The sequence below is a fragment of the Leucopleurus acutus genome (assembly GCF_964270905.1).
Source record: "Leucopleurus acutus genome assembly, chromosome: 2".
Lineage (NCBI taxonomy): Eukaryota > Metazoa > Chordata > Mammalia > Artiodactyla > Delphinidae > Leucopleurus > Leucopleurus acutus.
Window position 1 is genome coordinate 167,903,794 of NC_139143.1, and position 22,430 is coordinate 167,926,223.

A 22,430-nucleotide genomic window follows, 5' to 3' on the forward strand; every position below is an offset into this window, starting at 1 on the left:
ATAGGTTTTATTGCTATAGTGAATGGGATAGCAGGCTTTGTCAGCTGAATGGAAATGCTGCTAAAATTTTACCATTAAGAATGATATGTAGGGACTTCCCTGGTGGCACAGGTGTTAAGAATCCGCCTGCCAATGGAGGGGACATGGATTCAATCCCTGGTCCAGGAAGATCCCACATGCTGCACAGCAACTAAGCCCATGCGCCACAACTACTGAGCCTGTGTGCCACAACTACTGAAGCCCACACGCCTAGAGCCTGTGCTCCACAACAAGAGAAGCTACCACAGTGAGAAGCCTATGCACCACAACGAAGAGTAGCCCCCACTCGCCGCAACTAAAGAAAGCCCGTGCGCAGCAACGAAGACCCAATGTGGCCAAAAATAAATAAATAAATAAAATTTAATTAATTTTTAAAAATTTATTTATTTTTGGCCGCGTCGGGTCTTCATTGTGGCACTTGGGATCTTCGTTGAGGCATGCGGGCTCTTCGTCGTGATGCGTGGGCTTCTCTCTAGTTGCCGCATACAGGCTTCTCCCTAATTGTTGTGTGCGGGTTTTCTCTCTCTAGTTGTGTTGCGCGGGCTCCAAGGCGTGTGGGCTCTGTAGTTTGCGGCACGCGGGCTCTCTCGTTGAGGCACGTGACTTCAGTAGTTGTGACATGAGGGCTTAGTTGCCTTGTGGCATGTGGGATCTTAGTTCCCTGACCAGGGATGGAACCCCTGTTCCCTGCACTGTAAGGCAGATTCTTTGCCACTGGACCACCAGGGAAGTCCTGAAGCTGTAGCTATTTAAAAGCTGTTACTCTAATTGTTTCAGTGGATGCTTTTGTTTACCAGTCTGTTATGTAATTTGCCTTCTGTTTATTCATTATTGTATTCCTACTACTCCCCCTACTCATTCAGTACCTTTTTCTGGTAATAACTCCTCAACTTTTCTTAAGAGGATCACCCCTTCACTTCTCTGGTTCTTATGGTTTGGGAGATATTGACTCAACTCATCACTCCAGAGGTCCACTTGTGACCTAGACCTGGCAAATCAGAGCACTGCATTCCCACAGCCAGTTACTGGTCTGGGGATGGACACATCAAACAAGGCCAGAAAAAGAGGTTCAATCAAAGCAAATCTTAGCATTTTTTATTGGAGAGACCAGAAAAGAAGACCACTCTTATGAGGATGTGAGCCTGGAGCTATAGTAGATTTTCTGCCACCATGAGGAGAGAGCCTACATGAGAAAGGACCAACACTGAGGAAAGCAGAGCAAAGAAACAAAGGCCAGATCCTATCAACATCATTTTTCCCTAGACCAGAGGTGTTTGGGCTGTGCAGCACGGCATGTGGGATCTTAGTTCCCCAACCAGGAAGAACCTGCATCCCCTGCATTGGAAGTGTGGAGTCTTAACCACTGGACCGCCAGGGAAGTCCCGGTCATTCACTTCTATAAAGGGTCAGATAGGAAATATTTTAGGGCTTGTGGGTGTGAGAATGTGATTTATAATAAATATATATTTTGGAGTTTGTCCATGGTTCCTGGCTCACAGCTCCCCAAACCCTTGGAGTTTCCTAAGCAGTAAGAGCAATAGGAACATCTTTTGTTATAATATTTGGTCTTTTGTCCTCAGTTCCTGAAATGGCATCAGAGCCATAAAGGTGAAATGGACATCTTGTTATTATGGAAAGCCCCTTTCAACCATAACTGAGTTTATGTTAATAAGGTGACTTTCAGAAGTCCCCTAAAGATTGGAGGAGGTTGCCAGGGAAACCAATCAGTGGATTAGATTAATTAGATTAGAGGGTTGGAACTCAGAGTCTCACCTCATGACCTCTGGAGAGAGAGGCTGGAGGTTGAATCAATCACCAATGGCCAATGATTTAATCAATTGTGCCTATGTAATGAAGCCTCCATAAAAACGCAAAAAAGACAGGGTTCTGAGCTTCCAGGTTGGTGAAAGAGAACTCATCCACTTGCCAGCCCTAAACTCCACAGGGACAGAAGCTCCTGGATTCAGCATCTTGCCCTATGTATCTCTTCATCCAGCTGTTGATTCATATCCTTTAATACACTTTGTAATGAACCAGTAGTCTAGTAAGTAAACTGGTTTCCTGAGTTCTGTAAGCCACTCCAGCAAATTAATCAAGGAGGGGGTCCTGGGAACCTTTATAACCAGTTGGTCAGACGCACAGGTAACAACCTGACTTGTGATTGGCATCTGAAATGGAGGCAGTCTTGTGGGACTGAGCTCTTAACCTATGGAATCTGATGCTATCTCCAGGTAGATAGTACCAGAATTGAGTTGAGTTAGTGTTGGGAGAATTGCTTGGTTTGGGGAAAAAAACCACACATTGTAGTGGGCCATAGATCTCTCTCACAACTACTCAACTTCACCACTATATTGCTCAAGTCAGAGCACAAAAGCATCTAGACAATATGAGAAGGAATGGGCATGGCTGTGTTCCAGTAAAACTTTATTTACAAAAACAGAAACAGGCTCCTTTTGCTAACCCCAGCCCTAGACCCAGTCATGGCTTAGGCTGTATCTATCCTTGGACTTTTCAGTTATTTGAGCCAATAAATGTCCTTTTCCTTAAGCCAATTTGAGTTGGCTTTCCTTTTAACTTGTAACCAAAGAATCCCAGTTTATGTTATATCTGAAGATTCTGAATTCTTTGGTAACTTTCATCTAACTATTAGTGCAACTTTTGTTTAAAATCCATTCTTAATCCGGAAAGGAATCAAAGTTGGCTTCACAGAGGAAAGATTAATTGATGTCCAAGTCATTGCCAGTTCTTTTTCAGACATAAAAGTGTTACATAAACACAAATTCTATTCTTAAAAGATTTAATAAAAAGTTAATTCCTTGGGGGGGAAACAGATTTTCTTTTTCAGTTTAAGTTTCAATAAGAATTTGCTTTCCAGGCAATTTGTAGACGTTTGAAGTGAGCATCAGTATTGTTAAGAGTTGCAAACTGCAGTCACTTTGTACAAATTGAAACAGGCTCCTTGCTGAGAGTTGATAGAGAGTGGGGGGATGTTAACAGTGAAAGTAAAGTGGAAAATTTCTTCTCCTGACTCCAGAGACTTGAGCACTGCCTTTGACAAGCAGAAGAAACAACAGAGGACCTCTGAAAAGGCTGAGAGCTGTGGGGAATGACTTCAGCAATGGACTGTGTCAAAGGGCAGTCACACAACTCATCCCTAAAGTGAAGTACCCCAAGTTGGCAGCTGAATTCCTAGTGCTATATACTCTTGAAAATCTAATTTCAAGATAGGATTGAGAGTGAGTTCCAGGGGCTTAATGAAAAGACTCCAATAAATAAAAGGGAAAAGGCAGTTCATACACACACACACACATACACACACACACACACACACCTAGGTAACACACATATGGCAGGGAGGAGAAAGAACAATCAAGGATGACTCCAAGCTTTATGGCCTGGGTACTGGCAGAAGGGACTTGCCATTTCTTGAAATGGGAAAGACTGGGAGAGAAACAGGTTGTAGGGGCTGGTATCTGGAGCTCAATTTTGGACATATTAAGTTTAATATCTCCTGTTATTTATCTAAGAAGAAATAAAGAGTGGGCAGCTGGATATATGAGTAGCATTAAGGAAATAGGTCCAGGCTGGGGATATAAAATTCGGAATCGTCAGCATATAGACGGTATTTACAGTCATGAGATTAGATGTGATTACCAAAGGAGGAGGCTACAGAGAACAGAGACAAGTCCTTGGCACTCCAACATTTAGAGAACAGAGAGATGAAGAGGAGCAAGAAAAGATACCTGAGAGGAAAGCCAGAAAGATAGGAAGAAACATCCTGGAGGTGAAGAAAGTGTTTCAGGGAAGAAGGGGCGATCAACTCTGTTAGTTTTGGTAAGATGAGGACTGAGAGTTGACCACTGGGATTTATCAGTGGGGTGTGTGTGTGTGTGTGTGTGTGTGTGTGTGTGTGTGTGTGTGTGTGTGTGTGTGTGTGTGTGTGTGTGTGTGTGTGTTAGGGTGGGTTTAAGGGAGAATGGAATGAGAGAAACAAGCACACACAACTCTTTTCAAAGAGTTTTGCTGTAAAGGGAAAGAGAATAAGGGAGGAAACTGGGGTTAAGACTGAAGAAGAATCTGAATATTTTAGAAAAAAAAAACTGAAGAAATAAACTTCCAGATGAAGCAGGAAGGGATTGAGAACACATTAAAATGGTTACTATTAGAAAGGATTAGTGAGGGGTAGGAGAAGAGGGTACCCTCTCTGCAACAGGAAGAGAGAGTGAAAAAATGTACAGATATCTAAGAGAAGGAGTGACATGGGAGCTCATTACAGATGCCGTTGATCTCTAAAATATCACTATTTGTGAAAATGATGAGGATGGGGGAAATGTGGTAGAATTACAGTAGTTAAATGTAAAAATGTATAGCTGATTTTTAATCTACTCTGATTTATACTTTTCACTCAAATCACAAGATTAAAGTATCATAACATAAGCTGAGCTTAAACCATAGTAGATACTCAATAAATATTCAGTGGATTTGTACTGGTGAAACTGTTTCATTGCTAGACTATAGCAAGTGACAGGCAGAAGTTGCCATTTTTCCTTAACCTACCCACCTATGGCTGAATAAGTTTGTTTTTTGCTCTTGTCAGGAAGCAGGGCTTTCATAACTAAGGCAACGGATTTTGGTTTCCGTACTGATAATTTTTACCTCTTCCTTACCTATTTAAGCCAAACAACTGTCCTTTTGTATTCTGCTCTGTTCTGATGGGTAGCGTCTGGGGCTGAGAGTCTGCAAGTTCATGACCCAGGATCTTTCATCAGTTAACTTTCTGTAGGATATGCTAAATGGGTCATAATGGATATCAGAAGACCAGGGGAAGAGAGAAATTTCCAGCTTCTAGCTCTCACAGTGGCTGGTGTTTGTTGTAATAGTAGCAGGATGGGAGGATTCTGGACAGCACCTCAGGCAGATGCAGAATCTTTTTGGTGGTTCCAATTCTGATCGAGGTGGCAACTCTTCAGCAGATCTAACACTGTGTCTCCAAAGGTCCAGCAAGCAGTATATGCTTGTGGGCTCAGCTTTAAGGGCTGGTGAACTCTAAGCCCTTGTGATTAGCAGCTTGTCGCCTCTGAGTATCATTTCCTTCTTTCTTTTTGTTCCTCTAGACCCCATCCTCATTTGTGCTCTTCTAGGCCTTCCCACACCCTTGTATTGGGTTGGCCAAAAAGTTCATTTGGGTTTTTCCATAACATGTTATGGAATATAATTTCGTGTATTATATTATCTCTGTCTGGAATATCTAGAATGACTCCCATTTTCTGGATAGGACTATATAATCTTGGTGACAGAAAAGTTTCCAGGAAATAGACCCTCTAAGCTTGAACAGAGTGATGGCCTTACTGCCAATGGAAAATGGAGATGTAGTAGCACTATGATTACCTACCTACCTTATCACCTGTGTTTGCTTAGGATGAAGTCCTATTGAAGGCAGTGCTTTGGGAGATGAAGTGTAATTGCTGCCTTTCCTCAGCTCATACATATGGTTCCAAAGTGAGCTCCCTACAACAAGTTGACTGAGGAAGAAAAAGTTAAGGCCGATTTAGAGATGGTTTTGCACAATATGCCGGCATCAGCTGGAAGTGGATAGTTGAAACATCACAAATCCCATCAGAAGTGTCCCTGAAAGATTTTGGGAAGGAAAATCTCCCCAGTGAGCATCTGGTTGCCCACTCTGCATAGAGAAAGAGATAGACACAGGTATAGATTTTACCCTGATTCATGGACAGTAGCTAACAAGTTGGCCAAAGAGTTAAGGATTTAGAAAGAACCAGACAGAAGAACTGGTGAGCAAAAGGCATGGGGCAAAGAGGCAGGTGGAAATACCTCTTGGAATGGCCACAGGGTAAGAGACGTTAGTGTCTCACGTGAATGCTTAATAAAGGGTACCCATTGCAGAGGAGGCTCTCAGAAGGTAGACAAGATGACCTGTTCTGTGGATGTCAGGCAGCCTCCTTCCCTAGCCACCATGAAGCTTGCTGTATACTCCATCACCCAGAAGCATCTTACCTGATAAAATGGTGGAATAACCAACTGAATATTCCATTATGGCCCCATAAGAGAGATGATACCCTGAGAGATCGGGGTGCTATCCAAATGGATGTGGTATATAATTTTAGCCACTGACCAATATAGATGCTATTATTTCCGTAACTAGAATACTCACTTCTAGAAATCAAGGGATGAAAGTGGCAGTGCCTCCTTTCATTTTTACCTCTAACAGCCCACTTACAGAATTCTTGCTTTCTGTCCCTACAAAGATCTTATCTCTCAAAACAGGAATGTTGCCACCAGGGAAACATTGCATGCTTCCACTAAATTTGATCATGACTGACCTAAAAGAAGAATGAACGTCACCCATTTTGGGGAAACGATGATGGTGTCATTGTTTGTATGAAGGATAGTTGCATACTGGAAAGCAGACTCGTGAACTTGTTTAGAATTTTAAATATGGGAAGAGTGGTATATGTGGATGCCATGTAGCCAAAGAGGGTGGACTATATTGGTCATTTACCTGTTGTCTCTCAGTTCAACACCCGCCATGCTCTACTCTACTCTCTACTGATGTAATTGGAATTCTGCAAATGACATTTCCCAGGCTTCCATCCTTGCAGCTGGCTTCCTGTTAGAGTCTATCAGTAGGAGGCGCCAACAGGAGATCAGTAAAAGGAAAAATGTTTCCTGCTTTGGGCAGTGAAAATGCAGCAATTTCTGGTGGCTGCTGGCTGTTGGCGGAGCGGCAGCAGTAGCAGGTGATTCTGGACTCCAGTAGACTTTCCAGCCTTTGGACTTCCCCTCTCTGATAGAAGTGGTACCTCTCCGGCAGATCCAGAACGACTGTGACAGCAACTCCAACTGCACAGCAGCCAGCACAGACTTGAGAGCTCCAGCTCAGGGGCACAGCAGCTTCTGATCTATGATTGGAATTCTTTTTTGTTGTTGTTTTTAAATATTTATTTATTTAATTTATTTTGGCTGCTCCAGGTCTTAGTTGCGGTACGCAGACTTCTTAGTTGCGGCATGTGGACCCTTAGTTGCAGCATGCATGCGGGATCTAGTTCCCTGACCAGCGATCGAACCTGGGCCCCCTGCATTGGGAGCGTAGAGCCTCACCCACTGGACCACCAGGGAAGTCCCTATGACTGAAGTTCTTCTAGCTCCCCTGGCCCCTTTTTTTTCCTTTTGCTATTCCAGCCCTTCTTAAACTTTTGGAAGCAATTTCATATATTAAATATCTTCTCTTTGAAATACCCAGAGTGGTTTCTGTTTCCCTGAGGAGACCCTGACTGATAACATTTCTAGTCCCTAAAACAGATAAATCTAAAAAAAGGATCTATCCTGAGGCTTGCCCTTCTGGACAAATGATATAATCTTCCCTCTCAGCTTCTCTCTTAACTTTTACTTCTTACAAACAACCATAGTCAATAGAAGCTGCATTTATTTTGTTGTTGTTATTGTTGGTGCATTGTTTTTTGTCATTAACTTATTTAAGCAAAATTTTAAGCACTCACCAAAGTAAAGAAGAAAATATAGAGAATACTTGTGTATTTATTACCCAGCTTTAACACTGATCGATTTTGCTAATTTTGTGTCTTGTATCTGCCTCCATCTTCCACCCAGAATATTTTAAAATAAAATCACAGGCATCAAATCATTTCACCCATAATATTTCCTGTGTACTTTTTACATGAGCCTCCTTCCACTTCTGTAATTACAGTTGGACCTCTGTTATCCTTTGCCTGCACAGGACCCCTTTCTCTTCCTCAGCATAGGATTCTTCTTTTTCTTTTGGGAACTGCCTTCCAAAATTTGGTGATGCTGTTCATCCCTTTGCCTCCCTGACTCCATGGACATATGAACTACACTTGTCAGTCTGAGTGTGTTATGGAACCTAGAGAATAAAGGTCTCACTACGCAAGGGCATGGGCCTTAAGGATCGCATGAACCTAGAACTGCAAAAAGTTACCTTCAACAACTGGGAAAGCCCACCTAAGAACTATGCTAACACAGAAGAAAACTAGATAGAACTGTTTCAGAGAGAGTCCTGATAATATTATTTTAATACTGAATCCAGCTGTGCCTAAAACCACTGCTCCTTCTGGATTTTTAGTTATGTGAGCCAATAAATTTCCTTTTCTGCTTAAATTTAAGTTGGATTTCTATCATGTGTGACCAAGAGTCATTTATTACTAATTTGTAACACTCTCCAAGCCTGCAGCGATAGCCCATTCAAGAATACTCTATTTAGCAGGGAGAGCATATTTCTATAAATGGGAACGTTAATAGAATCAGTGCCATTAAGGTCATCATATCACTAAAGCATAGTTTCTGGTGTTGCTATTTTGCAGTTATTTTTTCCCTTCATATTCCCTGAAATCCTGGTATGCCTCCAGGCAAAGTTTCTTCCAACTTTGTTCATTCAGATAGTTGTGAGTCATTTCTTCTCAGGCTACAGTAATTCCTATGATAGCTTTCATGATGTCAGAAGTCTTCCACCAATCTCTAATTAACAGCTGATCAGTTTTTTAAAAGTGTTTCCCTGGTTTGAACCACTGTAAAGTATCGATTTTAACATCCAAAGTAGTATTTTTGTTTAGTACTCTTACGGTAACTTTAGCTTTAACACTTGTGATAAGTTATTACGGGTCAAAATCATTCGGCAGAACATGAAATAATGACAGAAAGTGAGACTGTGGCATAGAAACACAAATAGATTAGTGAGGGCTCTCAAACTCAGGAACATACCATCTGCTAAATCAGCTCTCTTTAGTGCTAACTGTATTCACTGGCTGAGTGGTTATTTTTTAAATGCATTAACCACAATTCAGTACTGTATCAAATTTATAAATATGAACATATACAGAGATGAAAAGCACTATAATAAATTAGTGCTCAAGAAGTTACGTCTATAATGAAATTTCTTTCATGTTTAAAATAATCTAGGTTCTAGCTAATAGTAGGCTTTGAAATCCCAAACTTCCCAGAAATTATTTCATAAAAAAGACTGAAAAAGCAGTTGGCTAGAGATTGGGGCCTTCACATTCTCATTATAGGCCCAAAGATCCAGCTTTTGCTGAATCCTTATATGCCCAAGTCTCTGGAATACAGACAAACCAGGGATACTATGCTAACAGAGGTAGAATATACTCAAGGTTATATCATACAATTGCCGAAACAGGACATCTGGGAATATTGTTAAAGAAGCATGAAATCAATACCCAGTCTTTTACTATCATATCCTATCAGTTAAAATCTAATAATTCCTCTATTCTAATCTGAAGCACAGCAGTAGGTCATGACTTAACAATTTTTTGCTATTATAAATAATGCTGCAATGAGTACCTTTGCACACAGATCCTTGAGCACTTGTGAAATAATTTGATTCCTAGAAGAGTACAGACAGATTACCTTCCCAAAACACTATATCAATTTAAATCTTTACCAACATGAAATGACAGGGCCCTTTTCCCCCAACACTTTCATTAACTCTGGATATTATCTCTTTAAAATGCTTCTCCTCTACTCTTAAGGAAAAATACCAGGGAAATATCAATACTATTATTTAACATTGTCCTGGAATTACGAGCCAATGAATTAGGCAATATAATTAAAATATGAATATTGGAAAAGATGAAATGGTTATTGTTATTGCAGATATTATATATCTTTAAATGCAAAAGTAAAATTAGAAAACTATTTTCTAAAGTAAAATTCTGGGCTTCCCTGGTGGCACAGTGGTTAAGAATCGCCTGCCAATGCAGGGGACATGGGTTCAAGCCCTGGTCCGGGAAGATCCCACATGCTGTGGAGCAACTAAGCCCTTGCGCCACAACTACTGAGCCTGTGCTCTAGAGCCCGTGAGCCACAACTACTGAGCCCATGAGCCACAACTACTGAAGCCCCCGTGCCAAGAGCTTGTGCTCTGCAACAAGAGAAGCCCCCATGATGAGAAGCCCGTGCACCGCAATGAAGAGTAGCCCCCGCTCTCCACAACTAGAGAAAGCCCATGCACAGCAATGAAGACCCAATGCAGCCAAAAATAAATAAATAAATAAAAATTTTAAAAATAAAATAAAATAAAGTAAAATTCTTGGGCTTTTGTCATGTTGGAGTAACTGGTACTAGACTTGGCCTTCTGCTATAAACAGTTAGAAAACTGGACAAAATACATGAAAAAATTGTCTTCAGACAAGGAAAACAGGGCAAGTGAGACTGTGATCTCCAAGAAAAGGAAACAAATGAGGCAGCCTATTATCACTTTGGCTTTCTGGATTTTGATACAGGGAGGGGAAATCAAACTGGATTGAACAGACAGAGGTGGTGTTCAAGAAGGCTGAGGCGCCTGGCAGTTGTGGGACAAAGTACCAGAGAGAGGCAACTACACAGGCAAAGAGTTCAATAAATCTGCACAGGAGTATTCTAGAGTCTGTGCTGAACACTAATCTACAAATGTGTAAGGTTAAACTACAAGAGTTCAGCTGAAAAACAATTGGGGAACTGTGAGCAGAAAAATTCCCAGAGCTCACACAGGGTTAAGAGACAATTAAGTTTTGACCAGTCAGGATAAAGTAACACCTAGGGCATTTACTAGAGACCCCAGAAGAGAAACACCTTAGTAGAAGGACTAACCTAACTCAACAGTAAAGATGACTCTAGAACTGCCCCAAAGTTCAAAAACAAGCTTCAAAATCATCAAGCTGATTCATCTGCAACTTAACTAACACATAAACCAAAATTCAAAAGTCTTTGAAGGAAAACAACAAAATTCAGATACTCAAAAACATATAACTACAATGTTCACCATTCCATCAAAAATCACTAGACATGTGAAAAAGCAAAAAAAGTCACCTTAAAATCAGAAGAAAAACTGGTCAATGGAAACAGATCCAGGAATGAAAGAGATGTTAGACTTAGTAAACAAGGATGTAAAAAAGAGTTAATATACTTAATAAAATTTTATATTTAAAAATTTTATATTTAAGTTTAATTTAAAATTTGAAGAAAAACATGAATATATTGAGAGAAAGACAAGATATAAAAATAATCAAAAAAATCTAGAAACAAATACAATATCTGAAATTAAAAATTCGGTAGATGGGCTTAGTGGCAGATATTATAAACTGCACAAGAATAATCCATGAATGTGAAGACATAGCAATGGAAATTATCCAGACTAAAGTTTTTTAAAAGAACTCGGGCTTCCCTGGTGGCGCAGTGGTTGCGAGTCCCCCTGCCGATGCAGGCGACACGGGTTCGTGCCCCAGTCCAGAAAGATCCCACATGCCGCGGAGCGGCTCGGCCCGTGAGCCATGGCCGCTGAGCCTGCGCGTCCGGAGCCTGTGCTCTGCAACGGAGAGGCCGCAACAGTGAGAGGCCCGCATACCGCAAAAAAAAAAAAAAAAACTGACAAAAAATAAACAGAGCCTTAGCGACATGTTAAACAATATCAAATTGGTCTAATATATTTGTAATTGACGTTCCAGAAAAGGTGGGGGCAGAAAAAATATTTGAAGCAAAGAGGAGAAACATAAATATACAGTTATAAGGTCCTTACACTATACATCAGAAGTTGACAAACCTTTTCTGTAAAAGGTCAGATAGTAAATATTTTAGGCTTTGCAGGCTAGTAGTCTTTGTTGCAACTACTCAACTCTGCCACTGTAGCATAAAAATATGCCATAAACAATACGTAAGTGAATGGCTGTGATTGTGTTCCAATAAAACTTTACTTACAAAAGCAGGGAGTAATCCCCATTTGGCCTGAAGTCTGTAGTCTGCTAACCTGTGCTATATATGAAGTGGTACAATATGTGATAATTATAAGGGAAAATGCATATTAAAACTCTTGGAGCAACTGTTAAATATAAAACAAAGAAATTAAGCTAATAAGCCAACAGTGGGGATAAAATAGAATACTGAAAATTACTTAATATTCTTTTATTGAGGCAGGAAAAAAGGGGAAGAGGAACAACAGAGATGGCATAAATAGAAAACAAATAGCAAGACGGTACACTTAAATCCAACTATATTGATAATTATATCAATGAAAATATTCTGAACTGCATTTAAAAAGGAGATTGTCAGACTGGATAAAATTGATGACTCAAATATATGCTGTCTACAAGAAACACACTTTAAACCTAAAGATACAAATGTTAAAGTAAATAAAGGTAAAAAAGCATATGATTAATTGTAAGAGAGCTGGAATGGTTATATTAATATCAGACAAATCAGGTTCAAGACAATACCAGAGCTAAAAAGATATTTTATAATGATAAAAGGATTAATTCATTAAGAAAATATAACAACGATAAATGTGTACATACTTAATAACACAGCTTAAAAAATACATAAAGCAAAAACTGGCAGAAGTGAAAAAAGAAATACTGAAATTCATAATTATTATTGTATATTTCAACACTCCTCAGTAATTGGTAGAAGGAATAGATAGAAAAATCAATATGGATATAAAACACCTGATCAACACTATCAACCAACTTGGCCAAACTGACATTTATAGAACACTCTATACAACAGATTAATGGAATAGAAAAGAGTCAGAAAAAGACATGCAAATATTTTATCAATCAATTTTTTTAAGTAAGGCTCATTTCATCAATTGTTTTTTACAAAGGTGACACAGTAATTCAATGGGGGGAGTAATATTTTCAAACAAATGGTGCCAGAACAACTGTATATCCATTACAGGAAAAAAATAAACCTTGACCCTTACTTTACACCACATATTGATACAAATTTTCACTCAAAATGGATCATAGAACTCAATGTGAAAGTTAAATTTCTAGAAGAAAACATAGGAGAAAAATCTTTAGGACCTTGGGGTAGGCAAAGATTTCTTAGGACACAAAAAGCACGGACCGTAAAGAAAAATTTGACAAACCCTGCTCTTTGAAAGATACCATTAAGGAAATGAAAAGCCCAGCCATGAACTAGGATAAAATATTTGCAATACATATATCTGACAAAAGACTTGTATCTAGAATATATAAAGACGTCAAAAAACTCAAAAATAGGACAAACAACTCATTGGCAAATGATTTGAACAGATATTTAACTAAAGATATACAAATTAGCACATGAAAAAATTTCAACATCATTAATCATTAGGGAAATACAAATTGTGGTTTTACACAATGAACACTGAAATGTAATGGCTAAAACTAAAAAGACTGACAGTACCAACTGCTGACAAGGATGTGGAGAAAGTGGATCTCATACACTGCTGGTGGGGATGTAAAATGGTACAATCAATCACTTTGGAAAACTGTTTAGCAGTTCCAATAAAGTTAAACCTACTCTAGGACCCAAGAATTCCATTCCTAAGTATTTACCCAAGAGAAATGAAAACATGTCCACAAAGAGACTTGTATCAATACAAGAATCTTCATAGCAGCTTCATTCATACTAGCCCTAATCTAGAAAGAAATGTCCATCAACTGGTGAATAGATAAATTGTGGTACATCCATACCATGGAATAGTAGTGACCAACAGGAAGGAACAAACCTCTGATACACACAATGACGTGAATGAATCTCAAAAGCATTAGCCTCAACAAAAGAAGCCAGACACAAAACAGTACAAACTGTGTGATTCCAGTCACATGAAATTCTAGAAACAGGCAAAATTAATCTAGAGTGACAGAAAGGAGGTTGACAATTGCCAGGGGCTGAGAGTGAGATAGGGGCGTTTACTTCAAAAAGGCATGAGGAGGGCTTCCCTGGTGGTGCAGTGGTTGAGAATCTGCCTGCTAATGCAGGGGACACGGGTTCGAGCCCTGGTCTGGGAAGATCCCACATGCCACGGAGCAACTAGGCCCGTGAGCCACAACTACTGAGCCTGCGCGTCTGGAGCCTGTGCTCTGCAACAAGAGAGGCCGCAACAGTGAGAGGCCCGCGCACCGCGATGAAGAGTGGCCCCCGCTTGCCACAACTAGAGAAAGCCCTCACACAGAAACGAAGACCCAACACAGCCAAAAATAAATTAATTAATTAATTAAAAACTATTAAAAAAAAAAAAGGCATGAGGAAAAAAAAGATAGGACGGAAGTTCTGGGTGATAGAAACATTCTATATCTTATTTATGCTGATTGTTATACATGAATACATATCAAAACCCACTGAACTTGTACACTTAAAACCGGTACATCTTATTGTATGTAAATTATACCCTTAATAAAGTCAATTTTTAAAAACTCCTTAGAAACAAGAGAATTTGGGAAGATATCCCAGTTATAAAATACACAAAGTGAATACACAAAAAATGAGTAGCTAGTTATCAGATGCAATGGAAGGTTCTTCTTGCAAAATAGTGAAAATTAAATATTTTAACAAGAAATATGCAGAAACTTTATGAAGAATATGATAAAGCTCTGTAATGAGGATCATAAAAGAACACTTGAATAAACAGACTCCTGCCTTAGCTTCCTTTCTGTTCTCTGCTTTTACCACAGGGATCTGCTAAAATGTAAGTCAGGTCATATCATTCCTCTACTCAAAACTTCCAATGGTTTCCCTCTCAGAAAGAATGCCAAAATCTTTACCCTAGTCTAAAAGGGGTGCAAGATTTCCCTTCCTCCCTCTACCTGCCCCTAGCTCTAACCTCATTGGTTTTGATATTTCCCAATGTGCCAATGCACTCCTGATGGACCTTGTGTCGGGAACACTCACCCAGATCTTCACATAACTTGTTCCCCAACTTTATACAAATCTTTGCTTCAGTATCACTATCAGAGGTTATCTTGACAAATCCATCTTTAGTGTGGGAAGTTTCAGTTGATCACTAGGGCTCAATAGCTGTTGTCATAGAAACTATGTCATATGTGGCACAGTTTAGAAACCAGGGAAAGGATTAAAAGGAAACATGATAGCTGTCTTCCAATATTGAAGGACAATTATGTGGAAGAGGAAGTAGAATTATTCTTCAGCAGTAGACTAGTCCTCTGGACTGATCACTAGAACGTAAGTTCCAAAAGAGCTGACTGTTTTGTTCACCTCAGCATCCCTCGCACAGAGCGTGTCTGGCACACAGATGCTCAGTCATATTTGTTGAATAAATGTTCAGTGTAGTTCTGAAAAGCAAGAAGGACGGATGGATAGGACTAAAGGGGGACAGATGTTAACTCAGTATAAAGGACAGTTTCTTAAAAATGAGAACTTGATGGGATTTTTTTGAACTCAGGTGTCTTGATCTAGTGCCTTCATATTTACATGCAAGCAAACTAAGGTTTGGAAAGTTTTAAGTCGATGGTTATTATACTGCTTGTCTCAGTCCATTAGTGGGTTTTGAAATCAATTTAGTTAGGATTTTAAAGAACACAAAATAGAATTTAAAATAGCAGAGCTTATTGCAAATAGTAAGAATTCTTATATGAATTTTTTGTTTCAGATAGAGAGAGAGATTAATAAGCAGAATCCCAGGTATGTGTGTATTGGGTCAAGATGTAAAATGTAGTATTTCTTACTGCGGGTTTTGGTAAAAAAAATTTTTTTTTGAGAAATACTGGGTTAAGCTGTTCAACAACAGAATTTGCCCCCTTGCAAAGTAACGAGTTTTATTTGCAGTTGAGGTAGAGGCAGAATGTCATTGACTTAGGGTGAATACACTTGGGGAGAGGTGGGGCTAGATGACTTCAGGAATTTATATTTTTTCTTTATATTTGTCTATATTTTCCAAAAGGATCATACATCCTTTTTAAAGTGATTTAAAGTAGTTTTAAATACATATATATGAAACACATTTTACAATAGAAATTAGACATTTTAAATGGAGATGAGATGGTTTCTGTAGGTTGACATTTAGCACCATTTGTCCTGGAATCCAAGGCAAAAGCAAAAAACAGAGAAACACAAACAATTTATATAGTGCTCACATCATTTGCCCAGTAGAAATGAGCATTGTTCTGGCACTAACTTTTAGGAGGAATTTGTATGTGAATTATTATGAGGACATAAAATTTCATTATAGAGAATATTTGGACTAATACAATAAACTTCCTAATTGGTCTCCTTGCCTTTTATCTTTCTCTCTTCAATCCACCCTGAAGTATGTTTTCTTTCCAGATTCTCCTGTTTAGAATTCTTTAGTGGCCCCTTCCTGCCTACTAGATAAAGTCCATATTTCTATGAATGGATTTAGTACCCTTTACGACCCAGCTTCTGCCAATCTCTGCACTCTCATCTCCTACCAGCTACCTCACCTCCCACTCTTAAGCTATATGCCATTCCCAGGCACGCTATACCTTTCATGCCGCCAAGCTTTTGTACATATTGTTCCTGTGCTACAATAAAACCACTCTTCTCAGTCTGAGAAACTCTCACTCTTCGTTCAGAGTCAGCTCAAACAGAGGATCCTTTGGGAAGCTTTCCTTGACTTCCCTGGGCTCATGTTTTTGTTTGTTTGTTTTCTGGCCATGCCACGTGGCATATGGGATCTTAGTTCCCTGACCAGGGATCAAACCCGTGACTCCTGCATTGGAACCGTGGAGTCTTAACCATTGGACCACCAGGGAAGTCCCCTCTGGGCTCATGTTAATTGCTATTCCCTCCATGCCCCATTGTACTGTATACATGTATGCCATGGCAAGTGCTAGAATGCATTTTATTTGCCTATTCTGATGTATGTTTCCCTGCTACATTGTACTGAATAATATCCGTATGAGGAGAGACCATGTCTATGTGTATGCCCAACCTTAGTTTAATGTTTGGGATGTGGTAGACATTCAATAAATATCTTCACCAGTGTCCTTACTGAACTAACAAAGGTTCTTTTTTTTAAAAAAAATAAATTTATTTATTTATTTTTGGTTGCATTGGGTCTTCGTTGCTGTGTGTGGGCTTCCTCTACCTGCGATGAGCGGGGGCAACTCTTCGTTGCAGTGCGTGGGCTTCTCATTGCGGTGGCTTCTCTTGTTGTGGGGCACAGGCTCTAGGCACATGGGCTTCAGTAGTTGTGGCAGGAGGGCTTAGTAGCTGTGGCTCGCAGGCTCTAGAGCGCAGGCTCAGTAGTTGTGGCACACGGGCTTAGCTGCTCCGCAGCATGTGGGATCTTCCCGTACCAGGGCTCGAAGCCGTGTCCCCTGCAGTGGCATGCGGGTTCTTAACCACTGCGCCACCAGGAAAGTCCTGAACTAACAAAGGTTCTTTGTTGCCTCTAAAGTCAAGGACGTCCTGGGACTTCCCTGGTGGTCCAGTGAGTAAGACTCGCGTTCCCGATGCAGGGGGCCTGGGTTCGAGCCCTGGTCGGGAGCTAGATCCCGCATGTATGCCACAACTAAGAAGTCTGCATGCCGCAACTAAGAGCTCATGTGCCGCAACTGAAGATTCTGCATGCCCCAGTGAAGATCCCGTGTGCTGCAACTAAGACCCAGTGCGGCTTAAATAAATAAATAAATATTTAAAAACTAAAAATAAAATAAAGTCAAGGACATACTATAATTAATTCAACAAAAACATTTCAAAGGCAAGCTAAGCTAATATGCTTTGAGTACACTGTCCTTTGGAATTTTATCTTGACATGGGGTTCAAGCTGATTAGCTATCACCTTTTTTTGTGTCCCCACTGTGTACTATACATAACTTTACTGTGACACATATCACACTAATTTTTGTGTCTGTCTTTTCCTGTAAACTCTTTGAAGGCAGGTGGAGTCATACTCATCTTTTTTTAATCCCCATTTTATGGCACAGAGTCTGGTCTACAATCTATTAAAAGTTTGTTGGTGATAAAATATATCTATTTTAGCCCCAAACCCAGCATCTTAATAGAAGCATCCCAGTAAAGTCAGCAACAGAACAAGGATGCCCTCTATTACCACTACATATTATTTAACACTGTTCTGGAGACATTAGCCAATGCAATTAGACTAGAGAAAGAAACTACAGAAAGGAACACTGGAGTGTAGGAGGTAAAATTACCATTGTTTTCAGATAAGATGATTGTATACCTGGAAAATGCAACAGAATCAACCGTAAAATTACCACAAACAAAAAGAGTATTCATTCAGGGCTTCCCTGGTGGCGCGGTGGTTGAGAATCCGCCTGCCAATGCAGGGGACATGGGTTCGAGCCCTGGTCCGGGAAGATCCCACATGCCGTGGAGCAACTAGGTCCGTCCGTGTGCCGCAACTACTGAGCCTGAGCTCTAGAGCCTGCAAGCCACAACTACTGAGCCCACATGCCACAACTACTGAAGGCTGCATGCCTAGAGCCCGTGCTCCACAACAAGAGAAGCCACAACAATGAGAAGCCTGCGCACCACAATGAAGACCCAACACAGCCAAAAATAAATAAATAAATAAATTTATTTAAAAAGAAAGAGAGAGAAGGACAGACCAGTGGAGTATACTAGGAAATCCAGAAATGTACCCCAGTATATGCGGGAATTTAATATATGATGAACAATAAAAAGATGAGCAACTTACTATGTGGCACTGGGACAATTTTTAGCCTTCTGGAAAAAGAAATTAAGCTGGATTTTCACCTCCCATCGCATATCAGGATAAATTACATATGGATCAAAGACTTAAGTGTGAAAATAAGGCCATAAAAGTGCTAAGAGAACATCTGGAAGATTTATAAACTCAAAGTGGGAAAGGCCTTTATAACCATGACTCAAAATACAAAAGCCATAAAAGAAAAGATTGATACATTTAATTACATAAAGATAAAACAAAATTCTGTATGGCAGAAAAAAATCACAAAAAGGCAAAAGACAAATAACAACATGGCAAAAATGTCTATTAGAGAAAGGGCAATCTCCATAATATACACCAAGCTTCTAAGAAATTGGCACAGTAACCTAAGATAAAATAAGACAAAGGATAGTTCACAGAAAGAGAAATACAAATGTCCCTTATCATATGAAAGGATGTTCAACCTCAGCCATAAAAATATAAATGCAAATTAAAACTGTACTCTAACACAACATTGTAAAGCAATTATACTCCAGTAAAGATGTGGAAAAAAAAATAAAACTACACTGATGTTTCATTTTTCCTCTCTCAAATGAGCAAAAAAATCCAAACATTTGATAATATTGAGAAGACTGTGGGAAAGCAGGCACTTTCAATCTTTACTGGCAAGAATATAAATTGGTATGACCCCATGGCAGGCGATTTGGCCACAGTTCTCAAAATTATGAATGCATATATTCTCTGACCAAGCAAGTTCACTTCTGGGAATTTATCCTACAGGTATACTGGTACATGATCAAAGTGACACATGTACATAGTTATTCACTGCAGCACTGTTTGGAATAGCAAAAGACTAGAAAAATGTCCGTCAGTAGGGGAGGACAGTCAGATGGAAAGATGGCTATGATACATGCATGACACATATGATACATGATACACATAGTTAAGTTTTTTTAAAAAAGGGAAGGAACAGGGACTTCCCTGGTGGTCCAGTGGTAAAGAATCCGCCTTCCAATGCAGGGGATGCGGGTTCGATCCCTGGTCGGGGAACTAAAATCCCACATGCCGAGGGGCAACTAAGCCCGTGTGCTGCAACAACTGAGCTCGCACACCTCAACGGGAGAGCCGGCCTGCTGCAAACTACAGAGCCCACGCACCCCGGAGCCCATGCGCCACAACTAGAGAGAGAAAACCCGCATGCCACATCGAAGAGCCCACACCGTAACGAAAGATCCCGCACACCTCAACGAAGACCCCACGTGCCACAACTAAGACCCAACGCAGCCAAAAAAATAAATTTTAAAAATAATAAAAAATTTTTAAAAAGCAAGGAACAGAGTATATGTGTGTGTGTGTGTATACACACACAAAATACAAGGGAAAAAAGCAGAAACTCTGGAAGGATTAACAAGAAACCAGGATGATGGTTGCCAGTTGGAGGCAAGGTGGGACGTGGGAGACAGAGGCAAAGATGGAAGGGAGATTTTATATGGTATACTTTTTTAATATTTTGAGTTTTTTTGTAATTTTTAAAAATTATTTATTTATTTATTTTTGGCTACGTTGGATCTTTGTTGCCGCACGTAGGCTTTCTTTAGTTGCAGCAAGTGGGGGCTACTCTTTGTTTCGGTGAACAGGCTTCTCATTGTGGTGGCTTCTCTTGTTTCAGAGCACAGACTCTAGGCGCGTGGGCTTCAGTAGTTGTGGCACGCGGGCTCAGTAGTTGTGGCACGTGGGCTCAGTAGTTGTGGCTCACAGGCTCTAGAGTGCAGGCTCAGTAGTTGTGGCACATGGGCTTAGCTGCTCTGCGGCATGTGGGAATCTTCCCGGACCAGGGCTCGAACCCGTGTCCCCTGCATTGGCAGGCAGATTCTTAACCACTGTGCCACCAGGGAAGTCCCAATATTTTGAGTTTGAATCATATGAATATATACTCAAAAATAAAAATTTTAAAGTATGTCAAACAAGTGGGTGAAATATTAACTATCAGTCTCATATTTAGCCAGATCTAGGTTGTAATTCAAGATTAAGATATCTTGGGAGCTCTCAGAGTAATGATATTCTGTGTCTACTTAAGTCAAGATTCATGTGCTACATGAACAAGTGACAAGATGACATTCCATTATGAAATGTTAAGAGGTTGTATTTCTTGGGAGAAAAAGAGAGAGAGACAGAGAGAACAACCAAGCTACTGCCAGATGAACAAACAGCTACACTATTGCAATTGTCAATCTGCTTACTGGTCTGAACACAGTGATGATGACAGGAATGGGAAGGAAGGAAAAGATACAAATGTCTTGAATGGGAAATAAATCCATGGGTCTTGATGGCTGATTGAAAAATCTTACTACATATTTTCAGAAAGCCCCACAGTAGTCCCCAGAGCTCTTACAATTCTTATTCGATTTGCCTAATTGTACCAAAGTGTACCACGATTTGTAATTGGCTGTGGAAGGCTAGAGAGACATAAAGAGAACACAGCGATTTTAAAAACATAGGTGTTTAGTAGTATCACTAACAGAAATTAGGAAGCCAGGAGGAAGAAAGCCAGGTTAGAGAAAAAGCAATGACTTAAGTTTTAAGTACACGGTGTTTGATGTGAGTGGGAAATCAGGTAGCCGTGGCCAGAGGGCCACTGGAAATGCTAGTCTGAAGTTTAAGAGGGGAAGTCAGACTTGAAGGTGGAGACGTGGGAGATATTTGCAAATAGAGATGAAGGGGCTCAGAGGAAATCCGGGCTGAGGAAAGAACCAGGAGGACTGTGCCGACCGTGGAGCAGAATGGGGAAGAGAAGCCAGAGTTACAGTCAGAGAATTACAGGGAGAATCAGGAGAGCATGTGACATGTACACGGAGGGTGGGGAGCTTTAAGAAGCAGTGAAGGGGTCAACACGGTGAGAAATGAAAGGGCCACAGCAATAATAATAGTAGCAATGTGCACTGTCTCCTGAATCCTGACACACAACAACCTATCAGGTAGATGGTATTGCTAGCCGCATCATACAGAAAAGGGTATTAACCCGCGAAATCCCCTGGTGGTCCAATGGTTAGGACTTCCTAGGACTCTGTGCTCTCACTGCTGAGAGCCAAGGTTCAATCCCTGGCTGGGGAACTAAAATCCCATAAGCCGCAGCAAGGCCAAAAAAAAAAGGGGGGGGTGGGCAGATATTAACCCAGACAGTGACTCCAAAGCTGCAGGATGTAACTGATGAGCTATACTCCTTGAACAATGTCTCGGGGAGAGCTGGGAGATCAGAGTTCTAACACTAGTTCTACCACTAAATTAGCTATATGTCCATGGACAAGTAACTTTCCCTTTCTAAGTTTCATTTCCTTCTCTGCAAATTGAGGGTATTGGTCTAGATAAACTCCAGCTCTTATGTAAATTTGAGTCTTTGATTCAAGCAGAATGGAAGAAATACATACACAAGATAAGCAATGAATTAAAAACTTAGCCATAATTGAACAGGGAGACCTGGCCAAGAAAATCAGAATGTTGAATGTTTTATACAGTGACTTTTCAAGCAATAAACCCATACTCTGATACATAAAATCTATAATTGCAAAACTCTACTTTTTATCTATATATTTAAGTCAGGTATAACATCAAGAATTAAAATTTTTCATACCTGGAAATTTATAAATGCTGCTCTTGAAACCCTGCTAAGTTGATTGAATGGAGTAAAAAAAGGGAAGATTCCAAGTCTGTGTATGAAGGTTTGTCCTGTAGAGACAGAAAAGAGCTATTTACAATGAACTTTTGTAATAAGAGACAGAAACATCTGCTAAGGTACATGATAAATATTTATTCAAATAAATTATAAGGGAGCATTTATCAGGTATCATTTTTTAGCATACAAAAATAGATCATCTGGCACAGAATATTAACTGACGGGAATCTTATCCACCTATCTATCTACCTATTTATAACCCAAAACTTAAAATTAAAATCTGCA

General features: G+C 40.0%; 1 protein-coding gene across 1 annotated transcript in view; it reads right to left on the reverse strand.

Moving 5' to 3' along the window:
• The window catches only part of ZBTB8A (zinc finger and BTB domain containing 8A), a 36,945-nt gene extending 14,746 nt beyond the window's left edge, over positions 1 to 22,199 (reverse strand). The window contains exon 1 of the mRNA XM_082833693.1: positions 22,104 to 22,199. The gene's annotated coding sequence lies outside the window, so the exon portion shown is untranslated. The remainder of the gene's footprint in view (positions 1 to 22,103) is intronic.
• Positions 22,200 to 22,430: the final 231 nt, after the last annotated feature.